Source organism: Pelobates fuscus, chromosome 4 (genome assembly GCF_036172605.1).
Source record: "Pelobates fuscus isolate aPelFus1 chromosome 4, aPelFus1.pri, whole genome shotgun sequence".
Taxonomy (NCBI): domain Eukaryota; kingdom Metazoa; phylum Chordata; class Amphibia; order Anura; family Pelobatidae; genus Pelobates; species Pelobates fuscus.
Window position 1 is genome coordinate 296,044,794 of NC_086320.1, and position 21,109 is coordinate 296,065,902.

Below are 21,109 nucleotides of genomic sequence, written 5' to 3' on the forward strand. Positions count from 1 at the left end.
CAAGTCCTTCTTTTGACCCATTTTGCCAAAGGAAAGGAAGTTGCCTAATAATTATGCACACCTGATATAGGGTGTTGATGTCATTAGACCACACCCCTTCTCATTACAGAGATGCACATCACCTAATATGCTTAATTGGTAGTAGGCTTTCGAGCCTATACAGCTTGGAGTAAGACAACATGCATAAAGAGGATGATGTGGTCAAAATACTCATTTGCGTAATAATTCTGCACTGCCTGTATAAATAGGCAGCCATCTTAGAAAAATCACTTGCCTACCTGGCTGAGTTTGTGTGTCCACTTATTAGGCCTGGTAGGTCTTTTTTGTCTTTTCTGCATGATGGACGAGGTGGAGAGGATGCTTGAGGGAAATCAGGATGGCGGCGAGGGACTGTGGGGCTGACTAGATACAGGCCCGTCTGGGATCAGTATTGGCGGTGGAGAAGGATGGCAGCAGCCAGGGACAGCTAGCAACGGCCAGGAGGCCCCCACGTCGGCCCCCCAGTGTGCTTGGTGAGAAGTCACTGGAGCTGTGTTCATTTGGAGGAGGACTGGGTAATCACGAGGTGGCCAGAGCGGGCTCGGGACGCAGGCACCGCCGGAGCCTCTGGGGGGCCCCTCACAACATGAGGCTGCCCAGGACATGCTGGTGATGCTGGCGATGGTGGGGCCCCTGGACTTCAACAGAGGATGAGGTCACTGGTCAGGAGTGTGGCCCGTGGCGGGAATTCTAGGAGTAGCGGCAATGCCGGATGTTGCGCATCCTGGACCCATTGGATTTTGTGTCACAGGTCCGGGGTCTTCCATGACAGGGGGCTTGACCGGTGAGTCTGGAGTTGCACACGTTGCTGAACACATTGCAGTCCATAATTCTTAATTCATTAGGAGCAGGGGGTAATCAGGTGGCTAGAGCGGGCCAGGTGTAGGCGCACGGGGCAGGTGTCGTGGCAAGCGGGGGGTCGGGCGCAGGTGGCGCTGCAGAGAGTGGCCCTGGGGGGACGCTGGGCCAACTGAGGGGTCGTGGAGGACATGCAGAATTGACAGGGGTATTCCGGACGTGGCTCGTTCGCTGGGCCATTAGCGGTACACCTAAAACAGGACGTGAAAGAGAAGTTGTAAAAGAGTGAGTTTTGCTAAATTTTCTTGCTTCATCCTTTGGAGGACTTTATTGACCTCAAGGAGGAGGACAAGAAAGAAGAAAAGGAGGAGGAGGAGGACAAAACGGAAGGTATCGTAAGATCCCCAAATCTTTCAGTAATTGGTTGAGGGCATTCTGCGTCCTTGCCAGTGTGATCGGTGAGAAGTGTTCATCGTTGTTTTGCTACTTGGACAGGATATGGGAAGCATACCACACATTTGGCGGGCTCGCATGGTGGAGGTATGATAAGCAGTTCCGGCAGCGACTTGCGGCTAATCCAGGTATGATGTGGGACCAGATGGACCTACATCTATGGATGAAGCTGATTATGGCATAAAAGGCTCAGCCCTTTCAGCAAAAGGCCGGCGCAAAGGGGCAGTCCGCTTCATTGGACCCCTTCCAAAAGGGCTTATGCTGGTTTTTCAATGAGGGTCAGTGCAAGTGGGGGTCAGCATGTCACTTTAAGCACGAGTGCTCGGGTTGTGGGGGTGCCCACAGACTCAATAGGTGTTTCAAGTGAGGTAAGGCCGGGGGTTCTACCTCAGCAGGGGGTGCAGACACGTTGGTGTTAGTTAGACGCGATGGTGCCTTGGCTAAGACACTATGGTAATAGGGCGGATGCCGAGTTGTTGTGTGGAGGTTTCTAGTCGGGTTTCTTCATTCCCTTCTGGAACAGGGATGGGTTGGGGGGTTTCGCAACATGCAGTCGGTGGCAGAGTTTCTGGAGGTGGTGCGGGAAAAGCTGGTAAAAGAGGTGCAGTTGGGCAGGATGGTGGGCCCTTTCGTAATGCCTCCTCTGGTTGATTTTCAAGTGTCTCCTTTTGGGGTGGTTCACCATGTCTCCTACTCTAAGGGGGCGTCAGTGAATGACGACATCGATAAGGATCTATGCTCTGTCTCTTAGGCATCATTTGAACATGCGGTCGAATTGGTTAAGAAGGCTGGGCTAAGGTGGATGTGGAAGCTGCTATTCGCTTGCTACCCGTTCACCCGGACTGTCATTACTTGTTGGGTTGTTTCTTTGAGGGGGAGTATTTTGTCGATTGTGTCTGCCGATGGGCTGTTCGATTTCTTGCTCTTACTTCGAGAAATTCAGTTCTTTCTTGGAGTGGGTTGTTCGGATGCAGGCAAGGAGTAAGTCGATGGTGCACTACCTGGATGATTTTTTCTGTGTGAATTTGTTAGTCTGTCTTCACCTGTTGCGTACCATTAAGTGGGTGGCGGGGAAGTTCGGAGTGCTGCTCGCCACGTGTAAAACAGGGCCCGACGGAGGGTCTCAGTTTTTTGAGCCTTGAAATTGACTCGGACAAGGGTGAGTGTCGGCTGCCTCAGGATAAGCTAATGGGGCTGCATGGCGTGGTGGCTGAGATTCTTCGGGCACAGAAGGTGACACTTCGGCAGCTACAATCGCTCCTCAGGAAACTCAACTTTGCTTGCAGGGTGATTCCTATGGGGCGTATTTTAAGCCGGAGCCTGTCGGGCTATGGGGGGTGGGCATCACCGCACCATTTCATCAGGGTGTCGTTGCCCATGCGGGCTGATCTGGAGGTGTGGGATGTGTTTTTGCGAGATTTCAACAGTACGGAGTGCTTTCAGAAGGCAGGGGTTTTGTTTGCTGATCTTGAGCTCTTCACTAATGTGTCGGGTAGCGTGGGCTTCAGGGGCATATTTTGGTGGCCTATGGTGCGCAGAGCGGTGGCCGGCGGATTGGGGTGAGAGCCCACTCATTCGTTACCTGGCATTTTTGGAGCTGTTACCTTTGGTGTGTCAGGGTATTTATATCGGCAGACATTTTGTGCTATGATAGAAATTCAAAGTGTATATTCTGAGTCACTCTGAACAGACCAGACTCCATTTTGTTATTTTCAAGTTAACAAAGAGACAAGAAATGTCTATCCTTCCTGTAAAACTAACCACTTTGCCAGAGCTAAAGGAATGTATAGTATAAACAAATCAAGTGATAAGAGACTGTCTAATTGCTAATGGAATAGAATAAATTCTAAATCCAGACATTTGTGACAGAGAAGATTAAATAATTTAATTTTACTTTCTATATGTACAAGATCCCATTGTATTGAAGGGGTCAAAATTAGTTTACGAACTGTCATATTAGAAATTACAGTAGGAATTGGAGACACATAGTCTGAACAAAACTTAAAGAAACTATTTGATCTGACAGAAAACTTAAATTATATCAACTATAAAGATAAGGTAAATTACGTCAAAATAGCCGCCAGGAAAAGTTAACTCTTTCCTGGATACGTATGTTTAGTGGGACGAGACTGCCCTCTATAGACCAAATACTAAATTGTTATGTAGGAGGTAACCACACCTCTAGTGTTTCTATTGGTCTATTACCTAGTGACGAACAGAGACATTTTCCCTTTAAAAGTTAAGACAAAGGGAAGAGAGGGGAGGCAGAAAAAATCAAGAGAAGGAATGCAGAGAAAGTCGGAAGCAGGCTAAGTGAGAAGCAAGCAGAGTCAGAGCGAGAAAGAAACATTCCTTGACACTTAGCTACCTGAGAACATCTGGTGAGAACATCTCTTTAACTGGTAAATATACTGGTTTCATTTAATTCATTTAAATTAATTAAAAAAATTCTAATAGCATGATATATGACTGGATAAATCACGATCAGATTTCGATATTCAGAAATCTTAGTTACTAAAGAATATATATGGTTATAGCATCCCAATCTGCAGATGGGATTAATAATAATTATATATATTAATGTGATTATTATCACATGATAGCATATCGTGATATTTATCCAGGCGTATTGATTTGTTTTAAAATAAGATAAAATATCTGTTTAGGCAAATTAAAATTCAGCTTGTAGAATTTGGTAGATTTCTTTTATTGGATGGTTCCAGGAAGTGACTAATGAACTGGTTTAAATGCTATTTTATTTAAAATTACATGAGAATAGATCTTAATTACTTAGGAGGACTAGCCAGCATTGAAAGGGTTATTCTAGCTGTCAGCTAAACTTTTATGACCTTACGCTGCACTCTGAGGAATTCTGTTCTCTGTGTGAAACTTTTTCTTTGTCTCTGTGAAAGACAGTCATAAATCTTGTCTTAGCCATTGGGAGATGTTTTTATATTACCATATTGTATTGCATACTCATGTTATACTGAATATTCATTGACTATTGTCACGCATGTTCCTCATTATTATTATTTAAATTGTTAAAAATAAATTATATCTATTTTTATAACAAATTGTGATTTTATTTATATGGTATACATTTCACTTACACGATAACGATCTTTGGGATGTGAGAATTGAAATAGTGGGCAATTCTCAACTGTTTACTATTATTATCCCATAAATATCCCCACAGGTGGTGGTGCTGGCACTTTGGGGTGACAAGCCTCGGGACTGGAAGGTGGTCTTCTTTTCAGATAGCGTGTCCGTTGTACACTCGGTCAATAATCTGTCTGCTTCATTGAAACCGGTGGCGCTTTGTTTCTCTCTGTATGTCACTCAATGTGGTTTTGTGTGAGCTGCATGTGCCAGGGTATTTGAACATGGAGGCTGACACTTTTTCCTGTTTGCAGGTGTCCCAGTTTCGGTCGGCACCAGGAGTGCAGGAGGTGGGGCAGGTGTGCCCGGACGAGATGTGGCAGCTCGGAGCTTCTTGCTTGGGGTATACGTGATACGTGAGAGCTTCTTTGGCCCCTGGCATGTGGGCTGCCTATTGTAAGGTCTGGGAATCATGGGAAAGCTTGTGGGCTGGGTTGGATCAAGCGCTGGTGGGGGATTCGCGGCTCGATGCCTTGCTTTGGTTTACATTCAGGTTGTTAGCGAGGGGCGCATCCCCGGCAGTGGTGGATAGGTAAATGGCGGCACTAGCATTTTGGTTCAAGTTACACGGGTGGGAGGATCTCACAAAAACTTTTTTGTGATTCGCCAGGCACTTAAGGGGTATCGGAAGGGGCTTAGGGTTCCTGATGCTAGGAGGCCAGTGTCCATGAGGGTGTTGGGGGGTCTCATTCGAGTGTTACCCGAGGATTGTTTCAATGATTTTGATGGGTTTCTTTTTAGTACGGTGTTTAGTACAGCCCCCCATACATCTACCCTCCCATACGTCTACCCCCCTCCATACGTCCCCCCTAACACATGCGGACAAACAGATGCACAAGCAGACTCACACATATATACAGAAACACACATATACACAGACGGCACACACAGGCACACATACAAACGCACATACACACTTATACACAGACACATACATACAAACACACACACACACAGACGCACATACACACACACATATAGAGAAACATTCAGACACACATACACAAACACAGAGAGATACATGAAGTAGATGGTGCTTCTCCACAGAGAAGAATTGAGGCAGGTGCATACATGGCAATAACTATTCTAGCCAATTGGAATCTCCTTATAGAGAAGTTTAACTGCTTGATGGGCAAATGGGACGGTGCCTGACAGCCACTAAAGGTATTCTTAGTGACAAATGTAAACATTGCTGTTTGGTGCACAGATTTGTCAGATCTGTGAACTAAAACCACTAGATTAAGATATAGTGGTTTTGGAGCTTTAACCCCTTAAGGACACATGACGTGCGAGACACGTCATGATTCCCTTTTATTCCAGAAGTTTGGTCCTTAAAGGGTTAAAGGGACACTATAGTCACCTGAACAACTTTAGCTTAATGAAGCAGTTTTGGTGTATAGAACATGCCCCTGCAGCCTCACTGCTCAATCCTCTGCCATTTAGGAGTTAAATCCCTTTGTTTATGAACCCTAGTCACACCTCCCTGCATGTGACTTGCACAGCCTTCCATAAACACTTCCTGTATAGAGAGCCCTATTTAGGCTTTCCTTATTGCAAGTTCTGTTTAATTAAGATTTTTTATCCCCTGCTATGTTAATAGCTTGCTAGACCATGCAAGAGCCTCATGTATGTGATTAAAGTTCAATTTAGAGATCGAGATACAATTATTTAAGGTAAATTACATCTGTTTGAAAGTGAAACCATTTTTTTTTCATGCAGGCTCTGTCAATCATAGCCAGGGGAGGTGTGGTTAGGGCTGCATAAACAGAAACAAAGTTATTTAACTCCTAAATGACAGTGAATTGAGCAGTGAAATTGCAGGGGAATGATCTATACACTAAAACTGCTTTATTTAGCTAAAGTCATTTAGGTGACTATAGTGTTCCTTTAAGCTAAATTTAAAGCTAATATTTGTAAGTTGTCCAATTTTCCTTTGTATTGAGTTTTTTTTATCTACAATTTATCCACAACCAACTTCAAAATGAGCTATGCTCGATCTGTAATACATAAATAGTAAAGCATTCGGGTAGTTATGACAACAGTCCAAGTGTGTCTAGCCTTCAGTAGAACTAATACTTCCCTGGAGTGATTTATATCACTAATTAAAATCAACCCACCGTGAAAGGCAGAGCCACATGCTGTACATCTCAGGTTTAATTATTTAAAAAGCTTGCCATGTAAGAGAGAACCCCTTAAATAAGGTCTTAATTGAGGTTAAAACAGAATACATCTACCATTAACCAAGATGCTGATTTTGTTAGGCCTTAGGTCAAAAAATGTGACATCACTCTGCTTTCAAATAATTATGATTTAAACTTTCACAGACAGTCAACTGTCATGTTATATCCCGTGTATAATCTACAGATGATTAAATGGAAGCAGACTTATTCGTATGAATGCTATTTCTATTTTTCCTGATTAAATAAAATCACATAACTGTCAGAAATTATCCTTATCTTTGCAGCACAGTTATGTTATATTTAAAGTAAGCCAACTGAGCTGACTTACTACATAGATATCCAGTAATTTTAAGAAATGTAACCCCCATTCCCCACCTGTTCTTTACAGATTCGAAACTTTACAAAAAATTATAAAATATGCTCGAACTGGACTTTATTTTTAGTAACTTAAAGGCACACTATAGTCACCAGCTTAATATAGTTGTTCTTGTGAGTAGAATCATTACCTGCAGGCATTTTCATGCTGATTGGCCAAAACGGCGTTTGGCCCGCCCTTTGCCAATTTTAGCCAATCCGGTGCTTTCCCTATGGGAAAGTGCTTTCCCTATGGGAAAGTGCTTTCCCTATGCTTTCCCTATGTGTAAATATTAGGTGACTCTTTACAGGAAGTGTTTATGAAGGCTGTGCAAGTCATATGCAGGGAGATGTGTGTAGGGCTGTATAAACAAACTGATTTAACTTCTAAATGGCAGAGAATAAAGCAGTGAGACTGCAGTGACATGATCTATACATCAAAACTGTTTCATTAAGCTAAAGTTGTTTTGGTGACTATAGTATTAATTTAGTATGTATTGACAATATCCTTTTCTGAGTTATGATGTCATAGCTATGATCACCTTCTGTTAATCCGGCAATACGGAAGCAGTGAGAAGGAGGTGTGGGCACAGATGAAAACCATTTACCTCCCTCTGGAGGTATACTTTCTTCAGGGATCAGCCTACCCTTTCCCTTGTATGTATGTGTATTTACATAAACAAAGAATGATTAGAATCCCATATGTCCCTAGGTAGGTTCTAAAGTTGCCTTACGGAAATGCTCTTATATATATATATATATATATATAAATTTATGGAAGCTTGGCACTCTCCTTCCGTTGAAAATAAATATATAAATGGCCTGGGTTCCACCCACGTCAGTATATACAAAATTAATGGCAATCCCCCCCCCCCCCCCCAAAAAAAAATGACCCACCAGGGTCGAAGCATCGATCATTTGTACAGCTGTAACTTTGTTTTTCTATTAACCCCTTAAGGACAGACGACGGATATATTCCGTCATGATTCCCTTTTATTCCAGAAGTTGTGTCATTAAGGGGTTAAACCACGGGTTGAAAATCTTGTAAGTGTACCCTTTAAGTGTATTATTCAAGAAGTCTGTTTATGTAAAAACCATGGTGGGTTCTACCAAGAAGAAATAAGTGACATTTATATGTTACCTGATACATTTAAAGGGACACTCCACTGCCCAGATACAAAAAAACACCACTGTTTAGGTGATATACTCCAAATGAAAACATGCATGCATTTAATTATGCATTTTTTTCATTGGGGTATATCTAAAACATAACTTGAAAACATGTAGTTGACTTATCTGCAGCTTTTGCAAGCTCTCCCAACACTTTCTGTGGCTGTCCAATCACAAAACTTTCCAATACAGCTCAATGCTCAAAGTCTTTGCAAGGCAGGTGCTCTGGGCAGTTGTCTGAGTTTAGCTTCACCGAGCTAACCAAACCAGGAAGTATCAGGACCTGTTGTCTGATTATATAACAAGGTTCATTGATAAAAGTACCAAATTCTAATGAAATCTACATTGTAAAGCGAAAAGAAGAGCACACACTTTTCACACATTTCAGCAAGCAGTGCTTTAGGGGTCATGAGTGTCCATTTAATAATGTAATTATTTAGGTTTATTTTTATACTGAAATTCTGGCAGTTGTTAAATCCATATATCTCTGTAAGCAATCTAAACACATTATGTAAATTAAGAAAACATAGTTCCTGTCCCTGTAATAGACCATGGCTAGCTGGAGGTATAAAGGTCCTCCTTATGCTGGATGAGAAATACATTTCTCACTATCCTTTAAGACATGGGTCGTCAAACTCCGGCCCCCCAGATGTTGCTTAACTACAACTCCCATGATTTTCTGGCTATCTATGTAATTCAAAGAATCATGGGAGTTGTAGTTCAGCAACATCTGGGGGGCCGGAGTTTGAGGACCTATGCTTTAAGAGGACCTGAACACTATGGAGCAATAGGTCCTTTAGAAGGATAGGAACAAGCTCTCTCATTGTGAGCAAGATAGTTCCAGTGCCTCTACAGGACCTGACCACTATGGGAAAAAAGGTCCTTAAGCAGGATAGGAACTATCTTTCTTAGTGTGAGCTGGATAGTTACAATCTCTAAACAGGACCTGACCAGTAGGGGGCAAAAATGTCATTTAGAACAGTGGTTCCCAACCCAGTGCTCAAGTACCCCCTACCAGTCCAGGATTTAGGGATTACCCTGTTGTGTCTAAAGTGTTTGTTTTTTTTCAAAAAACACCTTAGACACAACTGGGTAATCCCTGAATCCTGGACTGTTAGGGGGTACTTGAGGACTTGGTTGGGAACCACTGCTTTAGTGGGATAGGAACTAGCTTACTCATAATGAGCAAGCTATTTCCTATCCTTCTATCTATTTCCTTTCCTATCCTTCTACTGGATAGGAACTAGACTCAACCCATTCCTTAGAGGAACTCTATAGCATTTCCTCTAGGAGGTTCACCCTATGATTCTAATAGGAAATCATTGAACCCAGTACTTAGCTATGTGCTGCAATGTCACGTGACCAAGGTTTAGTTGCTCAGTGCCGTAGAAGCACCTCTAAAGGTTTGTTTAACCCTTCATGGTAAACATTGCCCTTTCTGTAAAATAGTAATGTTTTACCTTACAGGGTTAAAACTACAGGATTACTTCATTTAGTTTACGCTGTCTGGGTGAATGAATTTAGTGGTCCTTTAAACATGTAATGGCAAGTTTTTCACCATAATATGGTCCAACTTAATAAATAAATATTTGGATGAATTAATTTGCCGTTATGTTTCCAGATCTGTCAGCTGTACCAGGGCCAGATTTCCCATTAAGCAGAGAGCTACAGGCATTTGCCCCGATCTGCCTCCTTGACTGACATCATCAGAAGTGATGATCTCAGCCAATCACAATTGCTTTCCCATAAGAAAGCATTGGATTGGCGGAGATTGTAAATTCTGATGATCTCAGCCAAGGAGACCAACGAGCAACTCTTCATAGAAATGCATTGAATCAATGCATGTCTTTGAGGTAAGTTCAGTGCCCCTAGGCTGTAATGTAACCACTGTCTTTTCTCCAAAAAGAAAGTGTTTACCGCAAAAAGGCTGCATTAAGCTGATTTGTTCTGGTGACTTTGGTGTCCATTTAATAGCAGACCTGCAGGAACAGCTATAGAGATTGTAAAAATCAGTGCTGTCCCACCTTATCCAGTGTCTCATAGAAACATAGAATGTGACAGCAGATAAGAACCATTCTGCCCCCCTAGTCTGCCCAATTTTCTAAATACCTCCAGTAGTACCTGGCCTTATTTTATATCTCAGATATAAGGTATATCTGGGTGTGGGGCTGAAAAAGAAGATGAAATAACTTCACATCACACAGGAAATGTCAGAAGGAGCAGAGGAAGTTATAGTGATGCACACTAACAAATTAATCCTCAAATATCATCTATCTGACTGGGCTACAGAAGAGAAAGGAGGGTGAGGACTTTTCAAATAACCCTTCATCTCCAGCCCTCAAAGCCTAAACCTGAAAATAGACCCTTTACCTTAATCTGATGTTTAACTCCTCTTAAAAACGAAACTACTGATGTACCCCCAAAACTGACAAAGCTGGTGTGGGCTCGTTGGCCACAGGGTGCAGGGTAGGCGAGTTTTACTTACCTCCAGGTGATCCTTGTGCCTGCCACCATCTTCATGCCACAGGTCTCTTTAGCTCCTGTACAGCATGTATGTGCGCATGCACGAGAGTACAACACGAAGGGCTATAGAGGATCTCACAAGACAGCGGGGAGACTAAGCCTGAATCCCATAGCCATCATGTGTGTCAGCTGCTGGGACTGGACAAAAGTTGACAAAGGACCTGCACCTTTTGTCCTGTACTTTGTCTTCAGAGATATGTCTTATGCATTGGAATTTCAGTCTTAATCAGTATTTCATAAACATGATATCTTTATAAAAATACTGAATAGTCACAGACCTGCAGTAACCCTGCTTGAATTTACAGAGTTGCATACACTCACTATACTCATGGATTTAAACACAATACAGCGGAAATATAATAATAAATATGCGCATACATACATACATTAATATATATGCAGTACGTGACTTATTATTCCAGCCCTGAACCTTACCTATGACCGATTTACAAAGAAATCCTTAGCATTGTATAGCCATAGTATGTGCCAGTGCAAAGAGCAATAAATAAATATTATAAGTGTAAATATATTCAAACCCAATGTATCCAATGTAAAAGCCATACACCAAAAACTCATGAAATCCAATTAGACTATTGCCAAAAAATCTCCAGATAAACAAATGGGTAACTTGAAAGGGAAGGGAACTGCATGGGTATCAGCTGTATGGCATGAGGTTTCTTTTAAACAGGCAACAATTCCATGCCACCAGCAAGAACTGAATGAATACGGAGATGATAATAAATAGTTGTTCAGTAAGCAGCTTATGATGTAAAGAATATAAGATTGTTTACAAGCTTAAGATGAAGAGAAATGAAATGTAACGCATTTAAATCTAATGTGTACAGCTTAGGAAGCACATAGCAGATGTCTTGGATAATCTTACTTTCGAATTTATGTTAATGAAAAAGGAAAATCAGACCTCCTAAAAAAATATGTTCGGTGAAGAAAAAGTGTTACTATGTATGTGACTGAGTCAATTACTTTTTGTATGAAAGCAAAATCATTTTATTCTACCTGGTACTTTAGTATATACCTGTATGAATATATTTGTCCCTTTAAAAGACTGTTCTTCGTTGCAAAAATGACCATGTGTACGTTTTTACTACAGGTCATCAAAGTGTGACAGTTTTGTAAGTTTCACAATCAAGAACAAAAATTTAAAAGCGAATAGAATATTTCATCCCCAGCAGAGTAAAAGATGCTTTCAAATATAAACATAACATTTATTATATTCACTCCAGAGAAGTTATATCAAACTTATTAAATGCCTTTGTAAATGAGCTGATCTTTTCTGTGTATTTTTTTAACAATGCAACATATTCTGAGATATAAAAGTTATTAGTACTTGCTTGTTGATTCCGATAATCTATTGTAATAATGTATTTAAATTGAAGAACACTTTTCCATATTTGTGATCACAGTTGTGCCACACTTTTTCCATTTTTAAATAATGGATTTAACAGTTTTTCTTCCAAGATGGTAAATGTTTAGGATATTATGTTAAGAATACAACCATTATTATTGCTTATCCTTAACATTATCTTTCATGTGTTTTGGTTGCACCTTAGTTTTCAGGATTTTTTTTTGTTTCGATACGCTCTCTAACAAACTGTAAAGTCTTCCAGAAACAGTTGTATTTTAAAGGTACAAACGTATTGCATTCTTGACCCTAAAGTGTTAATTTCACTATTTAGATGGCCACCCACCTTAGACACCATTAAAAGGGTATAAAGCTTACCTTCATTCCAGCTCCATTGTGCGTGCTGGCACCGCCCCGATCTGCCTCCTTGGCTGAGATCATCATAAATGACAATCTCAGCCAATCTAATACTTTCCCATAGAAAAGCATTGGGAGGCTAATGTGCACGTGCAGCAAAACTCCACTGGAGGTGTCCATAGGGAGCAATGTAAAGGCAACTGAAAAGGCAGAGTTTACATGAAAATACACGCATGAGGCTATAAACACCAGAACCACAACATTAAGCTGTAGTTGTTTTTGGTGACTATAGTGTCCCTTTAAATACATACACATATTAGCCATGTGTTCAGACTCCTATAAATGGGTTGTCATATTGAGCTCCAATGTATAAACAAGAAAAACAAAAACTAAGTAGCCTTCACACAATAAAAATATAAATAGAAGATTTTTCTTTATTCCATTTAATAAAAATCATTTTAGGTGAGATGTATAATAACCGATCACCTGATTCCAACTAAAATGCAATGTCTCTAATGAGAGACAAGTCTCTTTTCTTATGAAACCCTACAGACTAGTATTCAAACCTAAATAAGGAACACCTGGGGTAGTTGGCTTAACATAACAAGACAAAAGAAAGCACTGAGCCCACTGCTCAAACTCTTGTCACTCTTGGAATACTGCACTGAGTATTTCGCTCCAATGTATAAACAAAACAGAAACAAAATTGCACCTGTGCACTATTCAACATTCCAATATATACTTTTATATAATTACCACTGCCTGGAAGGTGAGCATAGCCATGAAATGATACAAAATCTTCCTATAACTTGAGAATTATAGGAAAACTATAACAAAAAGAGAATTACTGGACATAACAGCCATGCCAAAAAAAAAAACAACAACTATTTGATCAGAATTATTTTTTATTTTTTTTCTATTTTTTCCCTTAAAATGTTATTTACAGCTGACTTTTTACAACTCCACAATTTTAGACTGGGTGACTTAACCCACAGAGAATGTAATAATAATGCAGTCAATGCGACTATAGTTTTGCAAAATGAAGCATGTGTGATAACAGCAAACTCCAAATGCTTAGCTTCAAATTTCTACTGCAAGATCCACTGTAAATTGTAAGAATATATCCGCTCCAAAAAAATAATTAGACTTGGGCACTGCCAAAACATTTGGTTCAGCTGAAGAAATGTGTAAAAAAAAGGTTATGGTTAAGGTTAAGTGCTCATATGGCAATTTGGCTCGTCAAAATATTGTCCAATTTAAAATATTCTGGAAAACTATTTGGATGAACCAAAAGGGCCAGTCAGTGTACAGCAACTTGTACATGTTTTGCAGTACAATAATAGCAGCATTGTCATGCCGTTTGGTTCACACATCAAGTGAGAAAAATGAATCAATAGAAGGAAAAAGACAAAAAGACGAGCAATATATATATATATATATATATAGATGTATATATAGGATTTTTTTACTGCTCCTTTTATTAGCCTCTACTGGACACTTCTCATTTGATCTATGAATAAAATCAACATTTAGTGGCTGTCCTTAGTTATCAATCATCTTTTTCCCCATAAATCATCTCTCTCTTTTTAGTGCCACGGTCAGGACTCTGAATCACAAAACAAACAATCATGCTTATCCAACGATCACCCAGTTCATTAGAAATAGTAGAAATCGTGTGTGCCAGGATAATGTTACAATCTACATAAAACCCTTAAACTCATACCAGTTCTACAGTCAGAAAGCTGATGATGCGGTGAGATAAGCTAAAGATTGTCCACAAATGCAGAGTATGCGAAGGCAAGAGCTGTGATTCCTACACATATATCCCAACTTGTCAGGAAATGTGCTAATTATCACATGTTTGCATTGAAAAATCCTAAAGAACAGATGTGTGAGCAAAATGATGTTAGCATATGTGGGAAGAACCTAAATAATATAAATACCAAGGGAGAAGACTTGGAGTCGAAAAGTAATGCATATATCCTTTATATCATAGAATGGAATCTTGATCTACATAAACTATAACTCATATACACATGGTCCACTTGATGTCCGTAGATCATCATTCTGATGGTGTCTACAAGTACCTGACGATCAGAAACTCAGTGAGATGTCAGGCATGGTTGAGTCTAATTAAAATTAAAAAAAATACAGAACAATATATTATATAATATAACAAATAAATGGTACTTAAAAGTATATTTGTTTTATGAAGTGGCCATTGTAAAAGAAATTAAGCTTACCTGTCAGTTGTCCCTCCCACCCTCCCTGTATTTGGTTAGGTTATGCGATTTCCCGTTTTTTCACAGCGGCGGGGAATGGCCTGGTTAAATCGGAGGGCAGATGGAGGAGAAAGTGGGCATCCTGTGGTTTTAGTGTGGATTGGACAGTGTTGCACGTGGTTGGTAGGTTCGAGCTCGTCGGTGGCTCCGAACCTGGGGGTCTGGTGGTGTCTTGGTACACCCCTACAATGGACATGGTGGGTAGCGGTGTCTTGGTACACCCCTACAATTGATATGGTGGGTAGCGGTGCCTTGGTACACCCCTACAAGCGATATGGTGGGTAGCGGTGTCTTGGTACACCCCTACAATCGATATGTTTTTCGTTAGCGGTGTCTCGGTACACCCCTACAATTTAACCGGGTGGAAACGTGGCCATATTGGGCGGCCAGTTTCTGTATTAACATGTTAATTGGATTGTTATCTATTATTATTATTGGGGGGTCATTGCCAGGGGAATGTTATGTACATGGGGGATGTTAACTTTAATAAGGTCTGTTGGCAATGACCCCATTTGTTATTCCTTAATTATTTTATTTATAATTTAATAAAGCTGTGGACTAATACTTCCAACAATATAACCTGTGTCCGTGTCTTTATGGGGGTTGGGTAAGGTGAGCGCAAATGCCGGCAAATCCGATTGTGCGCCTGTCATGAAATTCAAACTAAAGACATGCAAGGGGAGCGTAAACAAAGCAGTAACAGACTAATCACACAGAGTACCGAATACAGTGCTGGGAAAAGGAAGCAGAGCAGGTATTAAGTAAAACAGTAATGTTGAACCAAAATGTAGAGCCCAGTTTAGGGCTCGTTTTTTAACCTTAGTGGTAAATAGCAGCCACTAGCCGTCACTATTAACAATTGGTAGTTAGTAGCAGCCACTAATTATCATCAAGTTTCAAACCTTGTCACCAATTTTTTAGGGCTCTTTGCCAAGTGAGGATTTAAGGTAAGAAAACCCTTTATATAGGTTTCCCACATAATGAATTTCATTAAAATCTCTGTGACTGTTTTTGCAAAAAATATATATATATATTTTTTAAAAATAAAATAAAATCTCAGTGACTGGTTGGCTTGGAATACAAAAAGAATCATACGAGCAGAGTTCACCTCTCACAGTAATGTGTTTAATAGACATACCAACCAGCGTACTTTTAGCCACTTGCAACAGTCATTTGAGCAAGTAGAAGCTGATCAGTAAATAGTTACAAGATTGAAGAATATTAGAGCTCCAGGAGTCAGTAGCAAATCTCATTTGACTCAAAGAAAGTATTGGGAAGGGAGAATTTGTATTATTAATTAATTAATTTAATTATTATTTTTTTTGCGGTGCATAGAAAGTTTACAAGCTGGCATGAGGTGCCCCGAAAGCAATCCTCTAGCATTTTCCACGCCAAACATGCGGGACATATGATAATCAAGCACAGTTTTATATTATATTCTTGTTAGCTTATGCATACAGTTTTTAACAGTATCGTTAAATTATGAGTAAACCTAGACAGTGCTTAAACCAGGTTATGTATTATACACGTTATGCATACATAGAGACAGTAGTTATACCAGTATATTAGTGCCCCTTAGTTATTCGTGGTTCACAGACTAGTTACTGTATAAGGCTGCATACATTCTGCTATTGAACTGCAACTAACATCGCTAAATAAGGTGCTTCAATAGACTTTACATCTGCTTGCACATTAACAATTATAATTAATAATAAGACTTATGTGGGCTGTGTGGTTTTGCAGTATGCTAGGTTAACTGTTGTGTGTGTGAGTACTTTGTCTGCTTATATACAAGTGCTGCAGGCAGTTTAAGCATACTGCCTGCCACGTTTTTCCTAAGTGCTTAAAGCAATTACAATGCTGCAAATTGGGAAGCTTCTCTAAACATAAAGCAAATTAACGAAATGTCACAGGTACTAAAAATGTATAAGTAAAAATAAAAATAAGCATGCTTAGATAAAGAGAGTTCTCACATTTGTGCCCAGGCACAGGCTATGAGAGATTTTGTGGGTCAGTTCCTGTGAGATCAGCCGATGCCCGATCTGGAGGCTGCAGTTACATGCCTGACGGTCTCATTGGGGTTGATGGTTGGCCAGGGGTTAACCGGTTGCCCTCTCCAACTTGTTGCGATGCCGGAATCTTGTTGGCACGGACTCGGGGAACCGTGCCGTTACTGTGCGCCACAGGGCTTCCTCTGTGTGTTGAGCCCATTTGCAGGTAGTTTCCATCAAGTGGATTTGGGCTATTTGCAGGTTTTGGGCTCACACTGCAGGAGTTCAGGAAATGTGCGACTGGTCTACTGGCTAGTTCGGCTCCGCCCCCAATTTGTATTATTATTGTAATTCAAATTATATTTGGTTTGATTCAGTGTTTAAAGGGTGGAGTTTGTTCGTTCAATCACATTTTGTTTTAGATAATGTCACATGTTTATGTGTGTATTTTATTGTATCTGAACGTTCATTCAAGTCACTATAAAAATGATTTTTATTTTTTTTAAATTGTGAATCAAAGAATATTTTCATTTTTCCACGGAATAGAAATTGCATGAAGTACATAATTGTGTCAAGTCCAAAGTATCCACGAATTGTGGTTCGAGCAGCGGGATTTGGAAAGTCAAGAGTACACTTACATCTACCATTAATGAAACCAATATATAGTCCCTATATAAGAGAGTGTAGGGGAAAATGATGGTGGGGAAAGAGAAGAAATGGCAATAGGGGAGAAGGTAACAGAAGAAAGAAGTGAAGAATAGATAGAGAAACATGTCATTTTTTAATTAGCCTCTGTTAACGGAAAAATAAAACTTTTTTACTCACTCGTGAACTTTTAATCCTTTCAAATCTTATGAATCATGTGAAAATTCTTAGGTTTTCTAATCTTATCTACTTCTATTCTTTTCAAATTACAATTGTCAAACATTCGTTTTTCTTGATTACAGTGATTAATCTTTAAATTACTTTCCTGCACAAATCCTTCTATATTTACATGTAAATTATATGAATCTACTCCAAACCTGAGTGTGATAATATATATGACATTATGAAAAGTCTCTGATGTTTTTGTCCTTTATATATATATATATTTTGTTCAAATGCCAATCATGATATAATGGTGCTTGACTATATCAATATAATTGCAGCGAATTAGCTGTATGCTAAGCTTACATACTCTCATATATTATGTGAAATTGTGCAGTCTTTAATATAACAGTCTTAATATATATATATATACATATATATATATATATATATATATATATATATATATATATATGTATGGGAGAGCAGACAAGAGGATCAGGAAGGAAATTACCCTCCAGGCCACTAGCATAGTCAGACTGGCAAAGGGGATGTGGACTACATCATCAAACCAATCTTCTGAAAATAAACGCAAAACGGTGCTGACATTCCTGTTTCCCTAGTTCTTCAGGCAGTCAGGCAGCATAACCACTGGCCAAACATTGCCAGCCTTCCCCTTTTTTTTTATAGACAAAACTACTTTTTATATAATTAATGTAGCAGACTTATTCCCTTTTGTTTGGTTGTCCGTACCCCCTTGTTCGTTTCCTGAATAGATGGTGTGTGGCCCTTCCTTTTATACCTCCTCAAACACCGACCTCCCCTGGCTGTTCACCACAAATTAACACGCTAACACATTAACTCGAGTACTTTCCCTGGGTGGCTGCCATTCGTATAACCAAACGCACGTGGTCCGGTGCATGGAGGCCATTTTGTCTCTCGAACACAGGGAGTCGTACATGGTCGTCAAACGCCTGGAACTATTTTCAGTCACATGAGTCCATGAACCCAGGTGGAGTTCGTACCGCTGCCTATTCTACTTTCCGACCAACTCAACGAACGACGTTCTGAAGATATGAACTGCCGACTGGGGGGAGCATTCGCTCCTTAAAAGCCAAGGGGGGCATTTGTCAGTGTTTGCACAGGAACCCCTGAAAGCCGACCAGCCATCACCCTCATTACTCTGGTCGGTCAGAACTTTACCGGAATGGTGATTCCTTTCTACCAAACAGATCTGATCTCTATTTGGATATGTTGGGCGCTCAGATCAGAGCTGTTCGGGGAAATATTCAAATTGTGTGGTTCCAGTAAAATATGACTGTTTGGGGGGGATTTTGTATATGTGCTGTTTATTTTCCTGTACTTGAGAGAGTTACTCAGTTTTTACTCAATTATCTCTCAGACAATGGGTTGCCTGGAAGGGGCTTGTGTATTTTTTGTATGGAGACCCCATGCTCGGGGTCTGTGCAGAAAAGGCTGTTTGGGCTGAATAAAGGAGTTGTACTCCTAGAACTGTGTGTCATCCAGTTACTTGGGGAATAGAACTATTCACATTTCAGCCCTTTTGTGGTTCCAGAGTTCCTGTCTTCACGGATCCAGCAGAGGGAAAAGTCCTTGTCAGGACTAGCGTTTCGCTACAATTAACAGCTATTCTTTTTGTATCCGTTTTAATTCAATTATCTTGGTTAAAGAAAAAGGCAACATTGTCTAAAAGGTACAACAGATAATCAATACATTTTTAAATTAACAAAAATGGTAGAAAATAAAAATGTTGCTTGCCGTTTGTGAGTCGGTCTTCTTCAAATTTCTTTCATGACAGAAATTGTATTTCTTCCGTGAGCATAAAGTATGATGTGAATGACACATCTAATGTGTGTCATTTAATTTTTATAGGAAATCCTTGTGTGCATTTATTTTTTACTTTTTACTTTCAACTCCATAGTAATCCAGGAGAATTTAGTTTTATAGCATTTCGTTCATCACAGATCTGTGAACATTTGCACGTTCCTTATTATTGCTGTTCATTTCTATATCCACTTTATTTCATAATTGCTTTCTCTGAGAAAGACTGTAACATCCCTTGGGTTCTTCTTTTTACATTGCTTGGGTTTTAAAATTTGTGTCAACTAGATCAATGGTAATTCTATTGAAAAGATCTGTGAGAGCTCTTCAAATTATGATGGTTGCCTCTAAGAAATTCCTTTAATTATATTTCGTGATCTGAAGTCCGGAGCCTAGGAAGCAGGGGGAAGTAGTTTTGACACCACTCAAAATGGTCTCGCAGTTGAAGAATAAGACTGATCCCCCTTGAAACTCAGGATGGGAGAACATTATTTGCACATTTCTATTATATTGATACAGGTCTGCCCCTTGATTCCTTTCTTGCGCCTTCACCACAATGCCCCCCATACCTTGGACCAATATCTGTTCAAAGTACCAAAGAAGGAATTCAAAGTGCTGACCCCTACTCCCATCTTGTGGTCTAAGAGAGCATCATTCTTGTCACGATCAGCTTTTCTAAAGATCCTTTTTTATTTATATCAGGGGTGGGGGGGATTTAAATAGAAACCATGGAATAAAACCTTGAAGAACCTTGAAATGTATATTAATGGTTGAGCAACTGATATTGTCATCCAGTTTTGTCTCAACCAAGTCATCATCATTGAGGAGGAAAAGCAGAACTATATTCCCTCCTGGCCAATGGTTATCTTTTTCTCTATAAATATGTTTATGCATGTTGTGGAGTAGTATCTATAACAAACGATAGGCACAAAGGCTGTTTTTGTTTGTTTGTATTGAGAGACAATTAGTAGTAGAGCACGTAGCTAGCCTCGAAGTAAGATGGTGGTGTGAGTTTGAGCTCTGTCTTGAGAGACTCTTAAAAAAAAATGGAACTAGGATTTTTAAAGTTTTAATATTCAAAAATATTGCTGGGATCATGTTTCAGCTCAGATACAAAAAGGTACAAAAATATTAAGCAAACACACTGCTAGAGATGTCAAAAAATGATGATTGAGACCAACTTTGGAGAAGAAGGAGTGAAATGGTAATTCACTGATGGCAGAAGTCATAGTGCAACAAATGGTTGCCTCAATCTGAAGGCTGAAAAGAAGCAGGTAAATATGATTTATTTTTATTTGTTTTCATATTTACCTGCTTCTTCTTTCTTATGCTTTCCACAACCACTCCAGGGGTCTGGTACACAAACAGAATTCAAGATTACGGACTGGAACAGGTAGATGAACAAGCCAGGTCTGGTACAAAAAATACAGCAATCAAGAATTGTGAAAGGATAAGCCAGGTCTAAAACAGGAACTCAATTAGGATAAACATGCAAAAGGCTCAGGAACCACGAAAGGGCCAAGAACAGCTAGAGAGCTCTCTTTAAATAGGGAGGCACAGCAAATGATTGGCTCTGGTTCCTGGGATCATTCTACAAGAAGGGCTGAACCTGTGTTACTCATAGGTGCCCTACAAAATAGACTATAAGCGAAGAAACCAGTACACTTTCTGTCATTTATGGAATGGTCTCAAACTGGATTGGGAAAGTAAGAGGGAGACTTGCTGGTCTAAAAAATAAAATTGTCAAGTGAAGCATGTCCCTTTAAGGAACTCCATCTAAAATCTAGCCAATCA